This window comes from Trichosurus vulpecula, chromosome 8 (genome assembly GCF_011100635.1).
Source record: "Trichosurus vulpecula isolate mTriVul1 chromosome 8, mTriVul1.pri, whole genome shotgun sequence".
Classification (NCBI taxonomy): domain Eukaryota; kingdom Metazoa; phylum Chordata; class Mammalia; order Diprotodontia; family Phalangeridae; genus Trichosurus; species Trichosurus vulpecula.
In genome coordinates this window covers 23,020,795-23,045,213 of record NC_050580.1, presented here as the reverse complement: position 1 = coordinate 23,045,213, position 24,419 = coordinate 23,020,795, and positions in this window count along the sequence as shown.

Below are 24,419 nucleotides of genomic sequence, written 5' to 3'. Positions count from 1 at the left end.
GGCGGATGTGTGGGCTTTTCTGCGACTGCCTTCTTTTCACACTGAAATCGGTCATTTCTTTCTGTATTCTTTCTTTGTTCTCACTCCTTTTGTTATCTTCCTGCCTATTCATTCATTCAACAAACGTTTATCAAACCTTGACTGTGTCCAGAGCACTTTATATTGGGTGCTGGGAGAAGGCACAGAAATGATGACGATGACTATGATGGTGATGATGGTGATGATGATGATGGTGACCATGGTGATGATGGTGATGACACTTACTACATGCTAGGCACTGTTCGAAGACCTTTCCAATTACTATCTCATTTGATTCTCAGCCCTGGCAGAGTTGCTAGTATTATTCTCATTTTAACACTAAAGTAACTAAGGCAAACAGAGGTGAAGTGACTTGCCCAAGGTCACACAGTTAGTAGATGTCTATGGTTGGTTGAACTCAGGTCTTCTTGACTCTAGTCCCATATTCTGTTTGCTGTGCCACCTAACTTCCACAGATTAAATAAGAAACCACATTATCTGACCTCAAAGAGTCTGAAATCTCTTAGAGGGATAGGACACACACACCAAGCCTGATATACTATATGATAAGTGAGTTAGAAGATAAAAATTCATCATGGAAAAGAAAAGGTGACATAGGTCTAGGAGACAAATTATTACATATTATTTTTAACTGATACCTGAGTTTTTCAATTTATGATTAAAGCACTTAGCATAGTGCCTGGCACACAATAAGCACTAAATAAATGTCTGTTGATAATGATGATGATAATTATTATAATAATAGCTAGCATTTATACAGCGCCTACTGTGTGCCAGACACGATGCTAAGCACTTTACAAATATTTCATTTGATCTTCACAATGACTATTATTATCTCTATTTTATAGTTGAGGAAACTGAGGCAAACAGAGGTTAAAGTTAAGTGACTCCTCCAAGATCACACCACTAGTAAGTGTCTGATGTCAGATTTGAACTCACATCTTCCTGATTCTAGGCCCACCTCTCTCTCCACTGTACTACCTAGTTGCACATGATAAGTCCCTGCCTACCTGGGGCAAATCACTTAATCACTCCAGGCCTCAGTTTCTTCATCTGTAAAATAAATGGGTTGGACAGGATCTCTTCTCTTTTACAACAGCTAACATTTCCAATCTTTCACTGTGGAACTTTCCTAAAAATGTCTAGCAAGAAACTTTTGACTTTGAGAGATGTCTGGATTAAAGGACCACCATTTTCCAATATATTTGAAAATTAAATAAATTGGAATATTTCAAAGAATAATTGTGGTAGGGCAGCTCAATGGCAAATGCCGAGCCTAAAATAAGAAAGATTCATCTTCCTGAGTTCAAATCTGGCCTCAGACACTGATGGTGTGACCCTGGCCAAGTCACTTAACCCTGTTTGCCTCAGTTTCCTCATCAGTAAAATGAGTCAAAGAAGGAAGTGGTAAATGTATCCTTGCCAAGAAAACCCCAAATAGAAACATGAAGAGTTGGAAATGACTGAAGCAACTGAACAACATATAATACAAACTGCTTGTGGTACCAAAAAATCCTTCTAGTGTTTCATCTAGAATGTCATTTTTATCTTTCTTAGAAGATTCTGTTTTCCAGGCTTCTTTTTTTTAAAAGTATTTTACATTTGGCATCTGAAGACTTCTAGGACATAACCTCCTTGGCATATCAAAAGGAAAAGTGCTATTTTCTCCCTAATTCCAATCAACTTAGCATTATCTTCTCTCCTCTTCACCATAATAGGGAAATGGGTTCTTGTTAAGGGAAATTGAGCCTTGTAGCTCCATCAAAAGTACTTTCTTGGATGCCTGCTCTTGTATTTTGCAGTTTTTTTGGTATTCTCTGGAATAGATGAAGTTAGACAAATACTGCTTTCCTTCTCCTGCCCCCCAGTGATCTTATAACTAATGTTTCTTAGGACAATGGAGTCCATTTCCAAAGCAGATCTGACTAATCCTGCCTTTGAAGATAATAGCATGCCATTCTGGACTGAATGCTCATTAGACTAATCCAGTTTTTCTTATTCCCATCGGTTACAGTCTTAGACTCAGTGTCGGAGTCATCTAAGATCATCATGCACAAGTGAGCACAGTGATGATGAGAACCATCGAGTTGTTACTGATTTGGCTGATGGAGCTGACAGAATGCTTAGAAAATAAAAACCCTTAAGAACAGTGTGGTGTTTGAATGCACTGTGGCCTAAGAAGAACTTAGAAAAGCATGAGAAGATTTATCTGAACTGGTAGAGAACAGAAACAGGAAAACAACATAGTCAACAATTGTGACGATGGGGAAAAGCAAATAAACAGAATGTTGTGTAATTGTATAATGAGCACGTAGTCATAGATTTAGAGCTAGAAGGGCCCTTAGAGGCCATTGAGTCCGACACTGCACCCCCATTTTACAGATGAGGAAACCAAGGCTCAGGAGAGCTTATGTGACTGATACAGATTTACACGGCTAGTGCTTTTTGGAGGTAGCATTCAAACCCAGGCCATCCTGACTCCAAGTTCCAGTCTTTGCTCACTATATCATGCCACCTCTCTTCCTTCATGGAGAAAATTCTCCTGTTTCCTTTCATTATTTAGGGGGATGCAGAATAAGCGTGTACTGTCAGCAGTGGTTGTTGTGTTGGTTAGTTTTGCTGAACCCTCCCTTCCTCTTTTTTTTTCCCTTTTTTTTTGGCAGGGCAATTGGGGTTAAGTGACTTGCCAAAGGTCACACAGCTACTACATGTGTCAAGTGTCTGAGGCCAGATTTGAACTCAGGTCCTCCTGACTCCAGGGCTGTGCCATCTAGCTGCCCCTCCCTTCCTCTTTTACTCCTCCTTACAAGGGCAGCCTTATTGGGTAGATGAGGGAGATGAACACATTTGAAGATTAAGGTGATGAAAAAGCAAAAGATGTCAATAAAAATGCAATTTAATTTTTTTTAATTTCACCAAAATAGCTTTTTGATATGTTTTGCTTTGAGCATGAAAAAAAATATTGTTACAAAAACATAATTTTTCATCCTAAAATATTTAACATTTCAATAGATTGTCAACCCTGATCTAAGATTACAGAATGAATGTGTAGCTGGTGTGAAAACATGGGAAAAAATTAAATTAAAAAACGCAAGCCAAAATGTATGCCCATATCGAGCTCAGTTAGGCAGGAAACGCAGCCCTTATCAACTAACAGTAACCATAGCAACTGTGTGATGATTATTTTCAGCACAGAATTATATAAAACTGAGAGAGTGGAGACTAGCCCTGTCTGCACTTAACACCACATGTTCTTGTCTGATAGGGATTACAGTGAATGGGCAGGGGCTACCAGCACAGGCTGTTGGCTTTTTCAAAAGTGCTGGTCCAGATGAGCATCCTTGTGGCTTCAAACTGTATATGAGGCCCATAGGATGCTGGGTAGAGACTATTTGGTACAATGACCTCATCCTAGAGATGAGGCTCCCAAGGTGCATGGAAAGCAGGCCAGCGTACACAGCTAGCGAGTGTTGGAGATGGGATCGGAATCCAGGTCCTTTGGCTCAATATACTTCTTCCAAACACTACATAATATACAGGCTTAAATGCTTTAAAAGTGAGTCAGTGTGGCCATGTCTGAGGTTCCATCTGAACCCTGCAAGTGCATTTTGATACAAACCCTAGTGTTGCTAATCTGAGCAAAAAAAAAAAAGACACCCACATTTTTTGGTTACTTGCTAAGCGGCAGTTTCTTCTATGGACTCTATTTAAGGAGTGTAATTGTGCAGGGAACCATCCTGTGCACTTGGATCCCACTCACTCTCTGTTTGACTTTGGGCAAATCACCTCCCTGGGACTCAGTTTATTCTTCTGTAAAAATGACCCTGTTGGACTAGACGATCTAATAAGATCTCTTCCAGCTCTAAAGTTATGCTTCTAGGATGTTTCCCCTGAGGGTTTCACGTTAGAGCGGATACAGCTAGAGCTCCATGCAGCTAGTTGGCACGGTGATAGAGCACCAACCCCGGAGTCAGGAAACCTAAGTTCAAATTTGGCTTCAGACACTTACTAGCTGTGTGACCCTGGGCAAGTCACTTCACTCTGTTTGCCTCAACTTCCTCATCTGTAAAATGAGATAGAGAAGGAAATTGCAAACCACTCCGGTACCTTTGTCACAAAAACTCCGAATGGGGCCATGGAGAGTCGGATACAGCTGAAATGACTGAGCAATAAACAAAGATAAAGCTCATACAGCCTTCTCTTACCCTTCCATCATTGAGAAGAAAGTGGTGGTTGTGTCTTGGCCAGATCCCAGCGATTCAAAGTGCAATCTGCATTGACAAACCCTGAAATCGCTTTGTCCATTTTTTTTGTTTCTTCTTCATTTGTTTATATATTACAAGCTGAACAGTCTGCAGCATGAGTTCATTTGATTGGATCCTCTGCCTCTGTCCCCACATCTCTCCTGGAACAAAGCAAAAAACATCCTTAGCCTTCTTTTCTCCTTTGTGCTCTGACCTTTTCCTTTTAGAATAGCAGGATTTACCTGGAGACCTTTCTCTGAGGTATGAGGCTGGATTCCCCAAAGGCTTCTTGCCAATCTAGCCTGTGTGTGCCTATGTGTGCCTGTGTGTGTGTGTGTGTGTGTGTGTGTGTGGGAGAGAGAGAGAGAGAGAGAGAGAGAGAAAGAGAGAGAGACAGAGTAAGAGAGAGAGACAGAGACAGAGAGAGACAGAGAAGAGAGAGAGACACAGGAAGAGAGAGACAGACACAGAGATACATAGACATAGAATATTAGGGATATAAAGGACCTTGGAAATCTTCTAACACAGCCTCTTTAATTTTATAGGGAAGGAAACAGAAATCTAGGAGTTTCTTGAGTTCATAGAATTAGAGCTGGAAAGGACCTTAAGGGCCCTCTAAGCCTACCGCCTTCCTTTTACAAATGAGGAAACAAGCATGAGGTAGGTCAAGTTACTTGCCCAAGGTCGTACATGTAGTGCTAAGGATGGAATTAGAACCCAAGTGCCTTGGCTCCAGAGTTATCTGGAGCAGCAGACTGAGAGAGAAAAGAGAAGAGAGAAGAGAAGAGATGAGAAGAGAAGAGGAGAGAGAGAGAGAGAGGGAGAGAGAGAGAGAGAGAGAGAGAGAGAGAGAGAGAGGGAGGGAGGGAGAGAGAGAGAGAGAGAGAGAGAGAGAGGAAGGAAGGATGAGGCAAATTTCTAGAGGAGATGAGAGGGGATGGAATCAAGGTCAAAGGTGGAAGGGTTGACTTTGGCAAGGAGGAGGGTCATTCCAGTCTCTGAGAACAGAGGAAAAGAGGAGAGGATGAGAGAAAACACAAGGGGATTGTGGCAAGCGGGGTGGGGAAGGGAAGAGGGAGGAGGTAGGTATTTTGGCACAATGTGTGAGGCTCATTGCTTCCCACCAGTGTAGGAAGATAGGCATAAGAGGGCACTTTGGTGTTGGAAGCTCATGGAAGGAGGAGGAAGTTGAGAAGGATCATCACTTGGCAGTGACTAAGGTGCTCAGCTGAGGTGAGCGCACTCTGTAGTGGACAGTGAGTGACTTATGAGGCCCCTCTGTGCTGTAGTGATTGGGAGCAGGAACAGAGAAGGTGGGTGATGGGCATCATCCAGGATGGAGTAGGCAGGGTAAAGAATGAGAAATTCAGTCTGAAAGAAGATGAGTCTTTGAAACAGCTGACTATATGAAGAGTGAGAAGAGAGGCAAGAAACGAGTGAGGGAACACGGCAAAATAGAATGAGTGGAGATCAGGATGTGGGTAAAGACCAGCTTTAAGAAGAGAGTGTATGAAGCAAGCAGAAGAACAGGAGAATTTATAAAGAAAATAAACCCAAGGATTGAAGTGACTACTGGGGGATTGATGACAACAGCTAACATTTCTAAAGAGCACGTTAAGGTTGGCATTACCTCATCTGTTCTCTCTCTGTTCATCCACATTTTGGGAACTCAGAGAGTCCACTGGCAATATGCCTCTGACAATCTGCGGTGCTAGCCTAGTTTGTTTGGTTTTGTTAAAGGCTTTGTGCTTCCGCATCATAAGCTGCTTGTTCCTTCTCACAGGTAGAATCACGCCCAATATTTATACACTCCACAAACGTGTTACCCATCTTTTTCATGCCAAGGCCACATTTGAAGCAGCTATACAGATAACAGTCTACATCAGATCATTGCTGTAGGCATCCTGGAAGCTCCTGCATCTGTCTGAAAGTTGAATTTGATTAGTAGATAGATCACTCTCGGAGCCTTCTTAAATGGAGGACCAGACCTGGGTTGTGGTTTTTGCTTCGAAAATTCCTAAGCTTAAAAACTTGTACTCAGGATTTTTTTAAGAAGCAGTGTTATAATGGACAGAGAAGTAATCCCAGAGGTAGGAGGACTTGGCTCCAGGTCCTAGCTCTAACACCTCCTGGCTATGTGACCCTAGGTAAAGAGCCTCAGCCAACTCTTTACTACTAAAATTGTTGAGAAGGTGCTTATCAATGCAAAAGAGTTTTCTTATTGGAAGTTCCATATATAGTGAAATCACAAGTCAGATGCAGAAAAGGGGGGGATATATTTTTAAAATCTATTTTAAAAATAGATTTAAAAAAGAGAAACACAACTTTATTCAGTTCCTTTTCTCTTCTCCCTTTATTTAATAGGATTGATCGTCTGATGCTTCAGTGTAGTTTAGCTGTAACCTGAGATTCCCAAAGGCTCTACCTGCAGAATGTAGGCTCTCCCAGGCTTGGGAAAATCATTCTAATAGTTGGACTTTTATACTCTTTGCGGTTAACAAATACTTTACATGTATCACCTTACAGAATCCTCATAGATTCATGGGTTCATTGGTCTAGAGCTGGAAAGGACTTCAGAGGCCATCCATTTTATAGATGGAGAGATTGAGGTGCCATGAAAGTTACAGAGGTAGTAAGCATCTGAGGTAGGCTTTGAACTCACTTCTTCCTGAAATCACCCTGATAGGGAGGTGCTACAATTTTTTATTATCCCAATTTTTACAGATAAAGAAATTAAGGATGTTGTTGTTCAGCTGTGTCTGACTTCATGACCCCATTTGGGGTTTTCTTGGCAAAGGTACTGGAGTGATTTGCCATTTCCTTCTCCAGCTCATTTGACAGATGAGGAAACTGAGGCAAACAGGGTTAAGTGACTTGCCCAAGGTCATATAGTTGTAAGTGTCTCTGAGGCCAGATTTGAACTTAGAAAGTTGATTCTTCTGACTTCAGGCCCGGTGCTCCATCCACTGTGCCATCTAGCTGCCCCTTCATTATAACAGAGAACTCCAGAGCAAGGAAATTCTCTCTACCAATGCAGGCCAATGTCCACAAATGACGAGGGCACTGAGAAGTTAATGACCTTCCCAGCGTCACATAAGCATCCAGAAGTGTAATCTGAACTCAGGATTTAGAGGTTTCAAAGCTAGTTCCTCTACCCCCCCACATACACAACACATACACATATACATACAAACACATACACATGCACATGCACACACACACACATACACAAACATACACACAGACACACACACTGCCTCAGCTGATAGACAAATACTTTAAACTCATGTGTATACATGTATCTATGCTTGATTACACTCATCCACATTAATAACCCTTCTCAGAATTCTTGTAACACTGTGAGCCTGCACCATAATTTAATATTTCATTTTAACAATAATAAATTCTAACAGTTTAATGCTTAATTACTTACTGACATTTTCCCATTAGTCTTGGCCTTGTTTGCCCACCTGGATTAGAAACTTGGAGAGAAAGAGAGACAGAGAGAGAGTGAGAGAGAGAGAGACAGAGAAAGACACAGAGAGACAGAGAGACACAGAGACAGAGACAGAGAGATACAGAGACAGAGAGGCAGAGACAGAGAGACAGAGAGAGAATGTGCAAGGTAGTGCTGATCTTCTGCTCCTTTCTCTATTCCTCACACCACCTGAGCACATTGATAAGATAGTAGCGCATGCTAACTCCTTCAATATTCTTTTATTGTTTGATAACTTTGATTGATAAATGTTCCAGCCTAATGTGAGCTTCTCCAGGCAGCTGGTGTTGCTCTAAAGAGAGTCTTGGACCTGGAATCACGAACACTCAAGCTCAAATTCAACCTCAGGCACTCACTAGCTCCGTGACCCTGGTCAAGTCACTTAACCTCTACTGGCCTCAGTTTCCTCGTCTGTAAGGTAAAGAGAACAATAGCACCTATCCCCTAGGGTTGTTGTGAGGATTAAATGATTCGTAAGACACTTTGAACCCCTGAAGTGCTTTATAAATGCTATCTATAGTCATTATCCAGGTAGCCTTTTAATCCAAAACTGTTGAAGTAACAGTGCCCTATAGAAAATATGAAGCTGCCCCAGAATTTTGTATCAGTACGTTTGCAAAGCCAGCTCAGTTCCCTTAAGACTCTTGCATCAGTCTGAGGGTTGGTGCTATCCCTGCTCTGTATGGAAGAAGGTGATGGCTGGATTAAGCAGTATGGGATAGACATCAGGCAGGAGAGAGGGTGGGGCCTGGATAATCAGATCTATACACCATACTTTCATTATTTTACTTGGACTATTCTGGATTTGTGGGCCATCTCAAGCATTCAGATTTAAATGAGTATAAAAAATGCCTTCTGGAACTAGTTATTACTGTTCAGTTGGATTCAAGAACTGAGTATTCCATAAAAGGTTTGGCTGGTGTTTTCATTCTTCAAAATTTAGAATGTAATGAAATATTTCTGACAAGCTCAGGAAGAAGGGTTCCTATAATTCGTATGGGACAAGTATTCTTTCTTTGCCTAGGTGCTCCACCTTCAGTTTTGATGATTATATTCAGCTATTTTCTTTGAATGACTTTTCCCATGCTATGGATTGTTAGCAATAACAGAGTCACTCCGTGGTTTGGTAAGAGCATTTGAAGAGATTATAAGTTATCTAGCTTGTTGTTCACTGTCTTCGAAGGCTCATACCAAGCCTCAGGAGGGAGAAAAACTGAGCTTCTAGCCTTCAGCAGCAACCTAGGATCCCCTGGGTTCTCTCTGGCAGCCTTAGGAACAATTTAAAGCATGGTTTCCTCCTCCATTCTAGCAGTAAAAATATTTGCTAAAACACAAGAAATTATATCAGTGAATTTGATGAACCAGTTTGCCCAGAAACATTTCTTTTAAGAAGCAATAATAAAAAAGTTAACTGAACCAACTTTAGATGTTCATTTATGAAAGAATGCAATTTAAGAGCTGTGTTTCCAGGATTTTTCAAGTGAATAGTTAGGTCAAAAGATATCAAAGAAAAAAATGGCTCTTAAGCCTCTTGTTATATACATTTAAAACAACATAGCTAGACACAGCAAACTCTTGGAGCATGAGCAGTGGTAGCTCTTTTCCTAATTTGGAGGAAATAATAGTATAGTCAATTTCTTTTTATTATGTTGTTTCTAATGCTCTGCCCCAGTTCAGTCTGGGGTTGGCAGAAGTAAAGAGGAGAATTTTATATAAAAATGAAGTTAGATCATGTCTCTTGAAGTCAAAGGAGTAGAAACACTGACCTTTTGAATGATGGCTGGAATGGAAGGTGGGCATCTGGGGACGTTGCAGTAAGACGCCATTTCACGTTGTTTTCATCTGTTTGGGATATTCTAGCAAAAGGCTGATGATCACTTTTGGGGGGATGCTATAGAAGGAATTTTTGCTTCATGTGGTGGCTAGACCTGATGATCTCTAGGCTCTTTCTGACTCAAACTCTATCCATCAGTCAGTAAGTTCAAAAGCATTTTTAAATGCTATGCACCAGACACTGGGCTTAGGTCTAGGGACACAAAGAAAGGCAAAAATTAAAAAAAACCAGTACCTACCCTCAAGGAGGGTTCATTCTAATAGAGAAAATAACATATAAAATACTTATAAATATTTATATACCTATAAATACATACAAAATGTACACAGAGTAGATGAAAATTATGTTTCTATATCCATCAGAATTATTTCTTCAAACTTTCCCTGGAATTCTATAACTCAGGCACAGAGATAAATAATAAACTAAGAGCTACATGATACAATGGAAAGAACATTGACCTTGAAGGTTGAAATTCTGGGTTCGAATCCTGACACTACCTTTGTGACCTTGAATAAGTCACCAATCAGTTTCCTCGTGTATATTAGATAGCCTCTAGTGGCTTCTAACTCTAACTCTATGATTCTATGAATTCTAATATGAGGCTGTAGCTATGTGTATGGTAGAAATATAATTGTTTGAAGCCTTTTAAGTAGAGAAACAGGAGATTTCCTGATGGAAGAAGAGAAGCCTTGGCTTGCGAATTTCCCAACAGATTTCTATATGCATTGTTATTATGAAATGTTTCGGAGCAGTTTAAGGGTAGGCTAATTAGTTAATATAATAGATATAAAATTGGAACTCTGAAAAATTGTAGCACAATTGTAAAGGACATTTGGGTTATCATTTTTCTGTTGAGCATTTCAGACATCAGTTTCTTCGGGTATAAAGGACAGGATACGAGTTCTAAATTATTCCAGAAAGAAATAGTGAGTTTGTTCAGTCAGCATTTGCCACAGTAGAGAAACTGGCAAAAAAGACTTGGCAAATATAGGCTCAGTGCATTATGATATTGTTATAAATTCTTGGACCATTTCAGTTGCATTATGTCTGAAGATGTTCCAGCCACAAAATGTTCATGTAAGTTGTACAGGATTTACTGTCCTTAAAAAATTGGAAGTTAGGAAATAGGGCCCAGGACCTAGCATAAGTTTGTACACTATTATTCATATCTGACTTCCATATTCTAGGGCAATGAATTTTGGTTCAAAAAATACATATATGCATATATACACATACATACATATATATGTGTGTGTGTGTGTGTGTGTGTGTGTAAACTCTACTTGATAGGATTTGGAAAGATGGAACCCATGATTCCAATGGTTTAAGGAAGAAATTCCTTCCACCAGTGCAATAAATGAGCATCTACTCTACCATTTTTAGTTTTACTTGCCCAGGGCCATTGAAATGATTTAACATTTAACAGTCACATGTCCAAGATCACACAGTTTGTGTCAGAGCCTAGATTTGAACTCAAGTCTTCTCGACTCCAAGGCTGGTCCACTCTCCATTCTCTTGTGCTGCCTCCACATTCACTACACACTTGGTAGGTTATAGACATAGGAATGGAAGCAAATCTTCCTTCACTATGTGCCCTCAGAACTGTATGCTTCCCTGGAGCACTTGTTAAATGTTTAGAATTTATATTAGGTTTGTCTGCGTACATGCCATTCACCCTTGCTGAACTGTAAGCTTTTTGAAGGCAGGTTGCCTTGCCTTACTCATCATTGTACATGGCATTCCTTCTCCGGCTGATCCCCATGCCAGGGATACACTCCTTCCTCACTTTCATCTCTTAGCTTCCTTCAAGACACAACCCAGACTCTACCAATAGCAAGAGACCTTTCCCAGTCTCCTAGGCTGCTGGCTTCTTCCTTTTTGAGGTTACTTTCCATTTACTATATATATATATACACACACACATATATATATATATATATATATGTGTATATATATATGTGTGTGTATATACATATATATGTATGTATGTATATGTATGTATGTATGTATATATGTGACTATAGATGTGTGTATGTCTACACACATACATATATACATAATATATCATAACATGTACATAGTAATTTGCATGTTGTAGAATGTGAGCCTCATGTAATCAGAGACTATGTTTTTATCCTTCCCTAGCACTTAGCATTTTCCTGGCACATAGCAAGAGTTTAATAAATGCACAGGCTCTGGAAACAGATCTATGTTCACCTTCTGCTATTTCCTAACTGTATGACCTTGAGCAAGTCCCTTGTCCTCCATGGGCCTTACCTCTAAAATGCTGTTTGGACTAGGTGGTTTCCGAGGGCCCTTCCAGCTGGAGACCGGGATCCTATGATCTTTTTCTCCTTCTCATTGCTCTGTACAGAAATGATGCTTTATAAATATTTGTTCACCAAATGAATGCATATAAAGGTTGATTTTGGTGTTATATTTTATAGCAGCAAGGGCCTTTAAAAATGACACAGAACACAACACAACAACCCAACCTGGAAAATCACAACCATTCGATACAAGCGGTAATTCTTTAATGCAGAAATAATTAATATTTTGCTCACCTCTTGATTGGGTTGGTAGAACAAGTCACTCTAATGAGCTAAGAAATGGTGACTAAAGCTGCAATTAGCTCAGGGAATTGCTACTTTTATTTTTTCCCAGTGGACTTCAGAACATTTCTTCCTGAGTGTGTGCACCAGCATTGTCCAGAAGGGAGGGACAGAATTTAATATGACATGGAGATCAGTTTCTCAGATCTCACCAGTGTGAATCTCCTCCATGCTTTTGGGGCATCTCAGCCTTTCCAAAATACTCATTTCTGGGCCAAAGAGGAATTTTTAGCTTCACAGGAGGAAAAGAAAAGCTATCTCTAAGCTGAGAAGGAACTGTTATTTGTGGTGGGACCCAATGCCCTGCCACAAATCCCTTTTCTCCATATGCACCAGTGAAAGGAAGTACAGACCCTCAGGCTCTCATTCCCTTGACATCATCATAGACGAATTAATTTTGCCAAAGTCACAGAACAAAAAGGGGAGGGGAAAAGGAAATATGCTACTTGTTTGCAAATCAGTATTAAATGCAGAAAGGAGTGAGCAGGGTGACATTCTTGGATATTTGTACCAAAATAAAAGCATCACAGGTATTTCTTGAGTGAAAAAGTTAATAGGTGGGTCATAGTTTTGGCAGCCACACTCCAAAATTGATTTTAACAACACATTTAGAGGTTAGATGTTCTTTAGGGGGTAAAGGGAAGCTCCTTTGGTACAGAAGCTTCCTTGTCTAAGGATAGGATTTTACCATCATGATAATTAGCATTTCTGTGACACTTCAAGATTTTCAAAGCATTTTAAAAACATTACCTCATTTTGTCTTCATAACAACTCTGGGAGGCAGGTGCTGTTATCATCCCCATTTTATGGTTGGAGAAACTGAGGTAGACTGAGTTTAAGTGAGCAAGTTTGTTGAAGAAGGGACAATCATTTTAAACATCTTTTTATTCCCCCTAACATTCACAATTCTGGATATCTGGTAGCTGTCCTGAATGTCTATTGAATAAATAAAGCCTGATTTAAAAGGAGGAAAGAAGGAAATAGGGGGAACAAATTGTTACTGCATTGCATGATGGGCAACCTTAGCTTATGAACATGGGGGCACTTAAAATGTATGCTCTTTCTCCCCAGCTCTAAATAGATGAGTCTCTGAGCCTGGATTGGTGTGTGTGTATATATGTATATTTATATGTATCTCTGTATCTCTGTATGCAGATATGTGTATTGTGTATGCAGTGTGTATATATGTATACATGTGCATGGGCGTGTACAGGTGTAAGGGCAGGTATGTAAATATGTATATGTGTATGTGTATATATGTATGTGTGTGTAGGTGCAGGCATATCTGTGTGTATGTAAATTATGTGCGTATGTGTATTGCAGTGTGTGCCTGTGTGTGTATGAAGTGAAGGAAATCACCTCCAGTGACATGCGGGCTTGGAAAGAATCAAGCCCAGGAAAAGAATCGGAAAATTTGAGGTATCTGAGCCTATGAATGAGTGTTGGCAGTTTGCAGCTCTTATTCTGAAAGGGTGATTGCAATTACTTGGAAGTCAAGCAGTGTGTATTTGGGCCCTAAGGGGCTGAATAAATGGACTGGAAAAGGGACAGGGTGATCTCAAAGAAAGCTGGTTGACAGATGACAATTTCCAGGACTGATGCAATTCTTCTAATGGCTACATTTCTGAACAGAGGCTTTTCCTGGGAGATCTAAGATGTCAGCTGGTCTGCAGAAGATGGGGTGATGCTTCCAACATGCTCATATGTGCTCCTCCATCTTGGTGTAGGTTCTAGAATCACCTGGAGAGATGAGCTCACCCCCAGCCCTAGAACCCCAGACTTTTGGAATCTGTCAAAAGCAGCTTCCAAAGAGGAAGACACACTAAAGAATGGAAGATCTCTGAGGGCAGGACTCTTTCCTCTTTGTATTCCTAGTGCTGGCCACAGTGCCTGCAGCTTACTAGGCACTTGGCAGTGCTTATTTGTTAGCATCGTTCGATGGATCCTTAGGTCTTCCTGGTCACACTGCACAGGATTGTTGTAGAGATAAGCAGGATCTTACACATACATTCTAAAACCATTGGCCTTGGAGTCAAAGAATCCAAGTTCAAATCCTATCTTGTCACTGATTAACTATGTGACCTTGGGCAAGTCATTTTACAACTGCCTCAGTTTCCATATTAGCACCTATCTCTCAGGGTTGTTGTGTGGATCAAAGTGCTTAGCACAGTGCCTGGCACATAGTAGGAACTGTTTGCTTGTTTTTCCTTCCCCTCTTTCCCTGCCCAAGACTATAGATTCAGGGAAATTCATAGACTGGGTCATGTTGCCTCTGCTCAGTGTGTTGATCAACCTTAGCCTTCTGGCAGCCCCCTTCTGGCCGAGGCATCCTCAATGCACAGCCCCCTGTCATCTCCTCTGTCATTCTGCTTCTGGCTCCAGGTTGTCCGGCTGGTTTTTCATGCTCCAAGGAACCCTTTCATGCTTTCCCTTTTTTCTCTCCTGCAATGAAGCCATCAAGGCTTCCTGGTTGTTGGAAATAATGTGAGAATAGGCTCTTACAAAAGCTATTTTCACCTGGAGTCTCCTTACACTGCTGGGGAGTTGAAGGTGTTGCCTTAGATGGCACAGTGTGACTCACAACTTGATTTAATCTAAGCTGGTGAGGAGTCAGGCTCAGTACTGGGGCTGAGAGGTGGGGCAGTTGGTCTGGTTGTTACTCTTGGCCACCTGATCCACTTGTGCAGCCTCCCAGGAAAGTTTCCCTTTCCCTTTCAGTAGAGCACTGGAGTCTTGGCCATCTTCCACAAGAGATACGTCACTTTGTGGACAGAAGCAATCTTTGTGGGTCCCGTACCAGAACCAACTAAAATGGCGTCTGTGTTCAACCTGGCCGTCAGAGGTAGATTCCACATCAAGTTTCCCTTTGACCAAATCCCATATCAAGGGTCCCTTCTGTACAGGAAGCCCCAAAATCTTAGGGGCATTTTAAGCTATGAAGGCTGTATGATAAGGCTCTTTCCACAGCTAAGCTAGCATTTCATGGTAACCGTGCCTTTGTGATACAGATTCAGCCTGGATGGACCTCTTTGACATGGGCATTTTAGTCAATCAATAATTTATTAAGTGTACTTTACTCAGGCTTGGGTATATAGACAAAAATGAAATGGTGCTTGTCCTCAAGGAACTTCATTCGATCTGGGAAAACAAAATGTAACACACATATACAAACATATATATGTGTGTACATGTACAAATACACATACATGTGTATAAAAATATGTGAGTGTATGCATATATATGCACATACACCTATATATACGCATATATACATATATGTGTGGTATTGTTGAGTCATTTTAGTCATGTCTGATTCTTCATGACCCCATTTGGGGTTTTCTTGGCAAAGATACTGGAGTGGTTTGCCATTTCTTTCTCCAGCTCATTTTATAGATGACAAAACTGAGGCAAACAGGATTAAGTGACTTGTCCACGGTCACACAGATAGTAAGTGTTGGAGGCTGGATTTGAACTCGGGAAGATGAATCTTCATGATTCCAAGCCAGAATATGAAAAGTAAATATGAATTGATTTCAGGGTTGAAGAAGCGCTTTCAGCTGGGGGAATCAGGAAGAGCCTAATGTAGGAAGGGGCATTTGAGCCGAGCTTTGAAAGGAGCCAAGTGATTCTAGAAGGCAAAGGTATGGAGGGGAATCCATATCAAGCGTAAGGGACAGCCTGAGCAAAGGCGTGGAGGTGGAAGATGGGACCATGGTCTGAGAGACCATGAGCAGGATGGTTGGTCTGGACCACGGAGTCTGTAACAGGAAGCAGGTGAGATCAGCTTGGAAAGGTGGGCTAAGGCCAAATTGTGAAGCATTTTAAGGCCAGACAGAGCAGTTTGCTTCTGATCCTGGAGGCATAAAGGACACCACTTGTGGACACTGGGGCAGTACTGGAGGATATCAGAAGACCTCTCAGCCTCTGCCACTTAGTACCAGTGTGAGAGTGGGTCAAACGCTTGGCCTTCATCTCCCCCTCTGTGAGGCGAGGGGTAGCATCAGCTGACCTCTCAGGTGCCTTCCAGCTCCCAATCCATGATCTGAACCCTGCGACTTCATTTCACAGAGCAGGAATCTGAGACTGAAGGTTAAATGCCTTGCCCAAGGAGGCAGCTGGCCCATAGGCTGTGAGGATAGACAGAATGAAAGAGACCTTAGAAATAGTCTGGCAAGAGGGAGAGAAAGAACAAAATTCAGTAACTGAGGCAAGGAGTCTTTCAAGGATGTCCCCCAAGGTCACACAAGTGACAGTGAATATTCCCACCTCCGTGTTTTTAATGTCACTTCAAAGACAGGGATTGAGAATGTTGTGCCTGCGCCCCCTGCTGGACTAACACCACATTATGCTTTTTGTGAAAATGACTTGGTTAACATCTTTACCTGCCTTTTTTTTCTTTCTAAAATGGTTGCTAAGCACAATATTAGAAAGTTTTTCAGTTCAACTAAACTTTTTCCCTAAAATATGTGTATCTTGGCCTATGATTTGGCCTCCAGTGCTGACGTTAGAGTCAGGCGTTTTAGCCTATTTGTGCCTCGGTTTCCTAATCTTTAAAATGAGAGGGCTGGAATAGATAACATTATCATAGCTTCATTGATATGTCTTCTAGGCCATCTAGCCCCTGGATCATAGAGCTGGAGCCGGGAGGAAACTTCACAATGCTCCCATCTTGCAGACGAGGAAACTGAGACCCAGTGTGGCTTAATAAGTGGGCCAAGGTCAGACAGCACAGCTGATGTTCTCTGACTCTGGTAGCAGGAACTGCAAAGCTCTTCACAGCTCTAACTCTATATTCCTGTTCCCTTTTTGTACCTTTAAATTTCTTATTAAAAATATTTTCTCTTCATGCTTCTTACATGATGTTTTGGAAAATGGTGTTTAGACATCCTCCACAGCTCAGCGACTCCTTTCTTAAATGATGCATTTCTGGCTTTGTTAGTTTGTTTGCTGAATCATTGTCTGACCCTTGAGGACAGATGAGAACTATTTCCCAAAGGATGGACTCCTGATGAGAAGCGATTATTTACAAATTAGCAGCCTCCAGTTTCTGCTGTTCTCTGTCTTCTCCTCAGAGGGGCAGTCGATGCAGATATGCACAGGAGCAGGGATCTCTTGGCACAGGCCCTGGCTCCAGCAGGCAGGGGCATGGGGCTCAGGGAGGCACTGATGAGGAGGAGGCATGCATGATGAAGTCAGTGGCCACAGCCATGTGTTCCGACTCGTGGAACATTTTTCCTTGCAGATTTCTCCATCATGCTCCCTAATGGGTCCCCAGAATGGTTCTTACCAAAGCCAACATCCTTCTCCTTGCCTTGCAAGTCAGCCCCGTGGGTGGTTGTGCAGAGAGACAAATAGGAAGCTCTGAATCCCCGAGAGCCAATATGGGAATATCAGATGAACAACTGAAGTTGTAGCATCATGGGCTGTGGGCCGGAAGGGAATTTCACAATGATTGATTTGAACCCTCCCATTTTACAGATGAGGAAGCAGAGACCAAAGAAGGTTAAATGACTTGCTAAGGGGGCCCCAAGTAGAAAGCATCAGAAGCAGGACTTGAACTCAGGTCCTCCAGTTTGCTTATTTGAATAACCAGACTCTTGTTCAGTTGTTTTCCAGTTGTGTCCAACTCTTCATGATCCCATTTGGGGTATTCTTGGCAAAGATACTGGAGGAGTTTGTCACTTCCTTCTCCAGCTCATTTTATAAATGAAGAACCTGAGGCAAGCAGGGTAAAGTGACTCACCCAGGGTCACACAACTAGTGAATGTCTGATGGCAGATTTGAACTCAGGTCTTCCAGACTCCAGGCCTGGTGCTCTATCCACTGTACCACCTGGCTGCCCCCAAACTGCAGAAGACTCTATTTTAAAGATGTTTATGGCGATGCATAGTACTGAGTGAATCTCGAGATTGAAAACTTACTAGGGACAGAAACTCTAGCTTCAGGTATTTGAAGGGCTGTCATGCTAACGAGGGATTAGCCTTGTCCTACTTGGCCCCAGAGGGGATACTAGGAGTACAGAGTAGAAAGTGTAGCCAGATTTCTACCTAATGTCAGGAAGAATTCCGAAGGATCAGAGTATTCCAAAAGGGCCATGGGACATTACCAATTATCCAAGGAATTGTTTTTTTTTAATGGCTCCTTTTCTGTATGTGTAGGATTGAAAAGAGAATCTAAGAGGTCTTTGGCAACATCCACGTTTGTGGAGGTCATGGGATCATAGATTTAAAGCACAAGGGGACCTTGGATAAAAATATCAAATCCAGCACACTCATCTTGCAGATGAGAAAACTGAGGCCCCAAGTCTAGGTCAGCACTTGTCCAAAGTTACACATGTGCTAGCACAGTGCCTGTCACATGCTAAGCACTTCATCCATGTGCATTGATTGAGTGAGTAAATGAAGTGGCATAGTCACAGAGGTCCTCCCGTTCCAAATTCTGGATTTTTCCACAGTCCCACTGCCTTTTGTGGGGAAGAGATAGAGAGATTAGAAACAATCCTCTTTAATACCAGTAAGGACAGGCTATTTAGAGAAATACTTGTGATCTGAAAACAGTGGTAAAAGATTCAGACTTTCAAGTCAAGTTTTTTTAATGCTTTGGAAACTGAGCTTCATATTACAGATTATAAAATAATTTGAGGATTGGGAGCAGGACACATCTTGTACCTTCTAAATGGTTCTCTAGAGGCATGAGCGAATGGTTCTCTGCTCAGGCTCTATTCAGTTTTGACTTAGCTTTATTTTGTGGCTCACTTTTAGCTTTTATTTGGCTTAATTGGGGTCAAGGGGTAGGAACCAGACCTGTGATTCCATTGATAGGCAATTAGAAAATATCTCTACCAATGCCAGATGTCTATACCATGGCCCATACCCTCCCTTTTGCCAAAGAGACACACATTTATTCATAATGTAAATAAAATAAATTTACCAGTTGGGTTTTTAGCAACAGTGCTAAAGCTAGCCAATTTTCAGGGTGGTGGAGACAATGATTGTCTAAAGGGACCTTTGTTTTTTTAGGGATGAGAAGCAGGCATCTTTATTTCCTCCAAATGCATTATTGATAGACTCAGAAAAACATGAGCCTGGTTTTCTAATCCTCACCTAGGCAACACTTCCATTATATTAATGGGAATTTCATGTAGCTTCAGCCTGGAGGATCAATGGCTTTTTATCTCCTAGGATATTGCCAAAGGAATGTTCAGAAATAGTATTAGGCAGTGTCTGTTTCTTACTTAAGCTTCCATCTTTCTAGCAGGAAGGGGAGGCATAGGAGGGAGGGGAGGGTGATGGCAGCTTCTCTGCTGGGTGTTTTGTACTGTAGGTCTAGAAGAAAGTGGAATTTTTCTTTGCATTAGAAGGATGATGGAACATTAGAAGATAATTATCTAAGTAGAAATTTGGTCAGGGCCCAGGTTTATTGGAACTCTTTTGACAATTCACAGAATGGTGGTACTAGGAGGAACATTAGACCTCTTTTAGTCTAATCCCCTCCTTTGACAGACGAGGAAACTGAGGTAGCTTAGAGAGGTTGGTGACCTGCCCAAGATCACAGAGCTGGTAAGCACCTGAGCCAGGATTTGAATCCATGCAGTCTAACAGTGCATGGACATTTATGTTATAGTACTGATCATGAAACTTCAACATTTCTTTTTCTGATACTTCCTGTATGCCCCTATTAGATGAGCTTCCTCCTCTGCCGATGACAAAGTTGGACCTCATGTCTTGGAAGGTCTCTTCCAATTCTAGATCTAGGATCGTAAACTCATTAAATGTCCCCTCGAAATATACCCCTTCTCCTGACTGCCCAGGTCACTGACAACCAAAACTGTGAGGCATTTCTGACTCATCCTTCACCTGCAGTGGACGCATTCCTGAAGTTCTACCTCCACAACCACAGAATCACAGAACTGAGAAGGACTGTCTCGTTGAACCCATCCCAGAGCGTGATGATAATAATGATGGCCATTTTAATTGTACCTTATATTTGTTATTCAGTCAGTTTTCGGTTTTGTCCAAGTCTCTATCGTCTCATCCGGGGTTTTCTTACTGAAGTGGTTTTGTCATTTTCTTCTCCAGATCATGTTACAGATGAGGAAACTTAGGCAAACAGGGTGAAATGACTTGCCCAGGATCTCACAGCTAATAAGTGTCTGAGGTTACACTTGAATTCAGGTCTCCTTGTTTCCAGGCTCCTCACTCTATGCACTATGGTGCCACCTAGCACCCTCACCCTGGATCACACACAGACACTATGTGTCAGAGACCAGGCCGTCCTTGACTTTATTCACAAGCAACAATGTGTCCAAGTCACTTATTACAATGTTACTTAAGGTTTTACTGAGAAACTTCCATTTCTGTGACAACTAGGCATTTTCGGAACGATTTAATTAATAATAATAACAGCTAACCTTTCTATAGCACCTAGTCTAACGGCTTCATTTTACTGATGAGGAAAACTAAGGTCCACAGAGATCATAGAATCATGGAAGGAACCCCAGGGGCCATTTCTGTTATTCTCTCCAGAGAATTATGGGAAAGGTAGGGATTCTTGTTACCTAGCCTTCCTTTGGGCCCTGAGGGGGACCCTCAAAAGAAACCAGTCTCCTGACAGCCCCAGTTGAGATTCCCTTGACATTAAAATGTAGCATTTTACATATGACTGGGAATTTCAAGTGTGTGGGGGGTGCCAGGAGGAAGGAAGCACAATCCATGTGAGGTTGGCTGGGATGAAGGTACAATCCAGCATGACACATTTCTCCTTCTCCCTTTACATCCACAGACTCCTCGAGGCTCCCTCTCACTCTCTGTGTTTCTATTAATGCCACCTCCTTCCCTGAGGCATCTCTCTTGTGTTTCAGCTTTATCATGCCATGAAATTGTAATTCTGATGCCAGTAACAGCAGCCCACAAGGTTTGGAGAAGAAGAGCCTGGCTAGGACAGAGAAGCAGCCAGGCAGCAGAGACTGGCTTAGAGAATAGAATGGCCTGGGTTCAAGGAGAAGCACCGAGTTTTCTACTGGAAGGAGAACAGGCCCTGTGCTGTTTTCTTGTGATGTACAAAGCTTGCCACAGTTTGACCTGATATGCACTGCTTGTATTGCCCTGGAAATTCAAGGAAGTTACAACCTGTTCTCCTACTTGACAAGGTGAAGTTGGGAGCCTCCCAAAAGAGGTTTCTGGAGCAGCTAGGTGGCTCAGTGGATAGAGTGCTGGACCTGGAGTTGGGAAGGCCTGAGTCCAAATCTGGCTTCAGATATTTATTAGCTGTGTGACCCTGGGCAAGTCACATAACCTCTGATTGTCTCGGTTTCCTCATCTGTCAAATAGAGATAATAACAGGATCTGCCTCCCAGGGTTGTTGTGAAGATCACATGAGGGTGGGAACTATATCTTAATGGATCCCTGAGCAGCAAATCTAGCTCTGCCACTTTACAGTTGACAAAATCAAGGCCCAGAGAAGGGAATTTGTTTTCCACTATACCAAGAGGTAGGAATTTAATAAATGATCTTTGAATGAAATTGAAATCCAAAGTGTCTCTGCTGCTGCAAGTGTGAACCACAGCATGACCTCATACCAATATGGTTGCCCTTTCTTGTCAATGCATTGGAATAAGAGCCCGTGTGGTTTCTTTTATCAGTGAGAGGTGATCGAGGCCTCCCTGTAAGCAATGCAGTTTCTTGGATCAGCTAGAGCTAAATCTTTGTAGGGGAGATTCCCAAGCAAAGAATGAAGAAGAAAGCTGTGACGTCAAAGGCAAAGGAGTCCAATATCACTTTCCAGCTTCACCAAGGCCAGATTTGAACTGAAAGATAGATACCATTTAGGCCAGAGGAGTGATTTTTGAAAGGTCTCATTAAAAATAAATATAAACCCACACAATTGGAGCAGTTTTGGGTTTTAACGTTTCTTTGCAAAGCTCCAAAAGATTCAGTCAAGTGACTCTCCTTCCTTGTGAACTCCCTTTGGCATTTCTGAAACAGGTGTCCTTTCTGAGGGTTTGTTTTTAAAAAGCTCCTCGTCCTGTCAAGGGGAGTGGGGGAGGGGGAAGTGAACTTTGAAGACTCCTCTTAAGTTCCTCAAGGTTAGAGTACTAAAGAAATCAGAATTTCCAGCAGTTCAATGGGCCCATTATCTGCCAGGGTTCTTCCATGAAATGACCCGGCTTAGAACAATGATAAGCTTTCTGACTTGGGCTTTAGTGGGTTTTGTGTTCTAGTCATCCTTTTCCTGGCAGTGGCTGTTGCCACCCTAGTTGACATCTGTTATCAGACTACAGATAGATGTTCAAGGGAGAGGCTTGTCCAGTATCTAGTGCCCGGGACCACTTGGGTCATTATTCTATAGAAGCACATCACCCAGGGAGTGGAAACTCCTAGAGAGCAGGGACTGGTTCTTTTGGTTTCTTTGTCTCCTCAGTGCTCAGCCCAGTGTCTGGCCCATGGTCAATACTATTAAGTGTTAAGCATTAAATGCATGTTGATTGACTAGCATGGAGTCCTGAATGTAGTTGGTGCTTAATACATGCTTTTTGCTTGTTTAGTAATTTTCATTTCTATGACACTTGATAATACAAGGTACTTTCCTTCCAACAACCCTCTGAGCTGGGTAATGTAGGTATTTCCATTCCCATTTTGTAGATGAGATAAGTGAAGCACAGACATCGGAAGTGACTTTCCTTGGGTCATTCGACTAGTAAGCTTGGGAGCTGAGACTCCAAGGCTCAAACTGTTGCTCCTTGACCATTATCCCTCTGATTGGATCTTCATTACTCCAACGGGGGAGCAATTCTGCCTCAGGAGTCTGCTAGGAATGGATACCAGAGGAGAAAACCACAGTAATCCTAAGAGTATCTATAGCTATTATGGTTATCCTGGGATCTGTAGGGTCATGGCCACAGGAGAGCAGAAAGCCAGAAGACAATTTTCATGCAAATTATACTTGGGAAACGTACTACTTAAGAGCAGCAGAAAGATGGTCTGTTTTCTGTGCCCTGTTTAGACATTCTTTGGGTCTGCTTCCCTGGTTTGTCCAACATTCCACTGCTCTATCACTTTGATTCTAGAGAGGATGCTACCAGAACCATTTTCCTGTTCTTTAACTTGCTCTTGAAGCTGGGAGGAGGAGAGTTGTAAACCTCCCTTCATGGGCCTGTGCCTTGGTTTGAAGAGAAGAAACTCTCTGCACATTGGGAGTAGCGTGCTGTCCAGTTTCTTACTTCAACTAGGTTGTCATGGTTCATGGAGCAAGATGTACAATGGACTGGCATCCACACAGTGTTGGGAATCAATTCTGCCTTTTGAAAAGACCTTGCCAAAAGGCAAAGCCATATATTCAATGTCCTAAGAGATTGGAAAGACCCTTGGGATGTGCCACTTGTCAAATCCTTTAGTGGTGATAAAAATCAGCCATTACCTCAACTGACTGTTTTCTCCAAGGCAGGACTGAAGGGCAGTTCTTTGTACACCAGCCATGTCCCTCAATCATCAGAGCAAATAGCCAATGGCCATCCACACTGAATGTGGCCCAAAGGCCTGGCATAGCTATCTAAGCCCACTGTGAAAAGCAGCCCATCAGCTCTAACCCTGGTGTTAAATACCAGCCCAGATGAACAGGAGAGAAGAGAAAGAGAAAACATGATGATGTGACACACAGTTGTATGCCTGGTGATAAGCATTGCTATCACTCTGCCACTCCCCAGTAAGGCACTGTCATAGATAGAGCTCAGGCACCCACTTCTCTACCTGCCTGAGGAGGGTGGGGAAACTGGCCTGGAAGTCAGGGCACTTGGGTTTTAGTCTTGGCTCTTGTGTGACCACATTTGAAGCTCACTAGGATAGATAAGAAGGATGGGGGGATAGGGGGTAGGAAGTAGACTGTAGTCCCACCCTCAGTGGCTCCAGAGCCCAGCTAGGTAGTGGCCATGGTGACATCACTTCTATGCTTTTGGAATATGGATTTGGCAGCTGGATGAATAATGGATTGTAGAAAGGTGACCACATGAGGATTAGTCAAAGGGAAAGGGAACATTTACCCTAGAGAAGTCTTGGGGTGGGGCATAATAGCATCCTTCAGATATTTGTAGAGCAATGATGTGGGCAAAAGGATTAGAGTTGCTCTGCTTAAGGTCAGAGGGCAAAAAGGGGGGCATAGGGAAAGGGCCACATTGAGGCTCCCTAACAATTCAAGTTGGC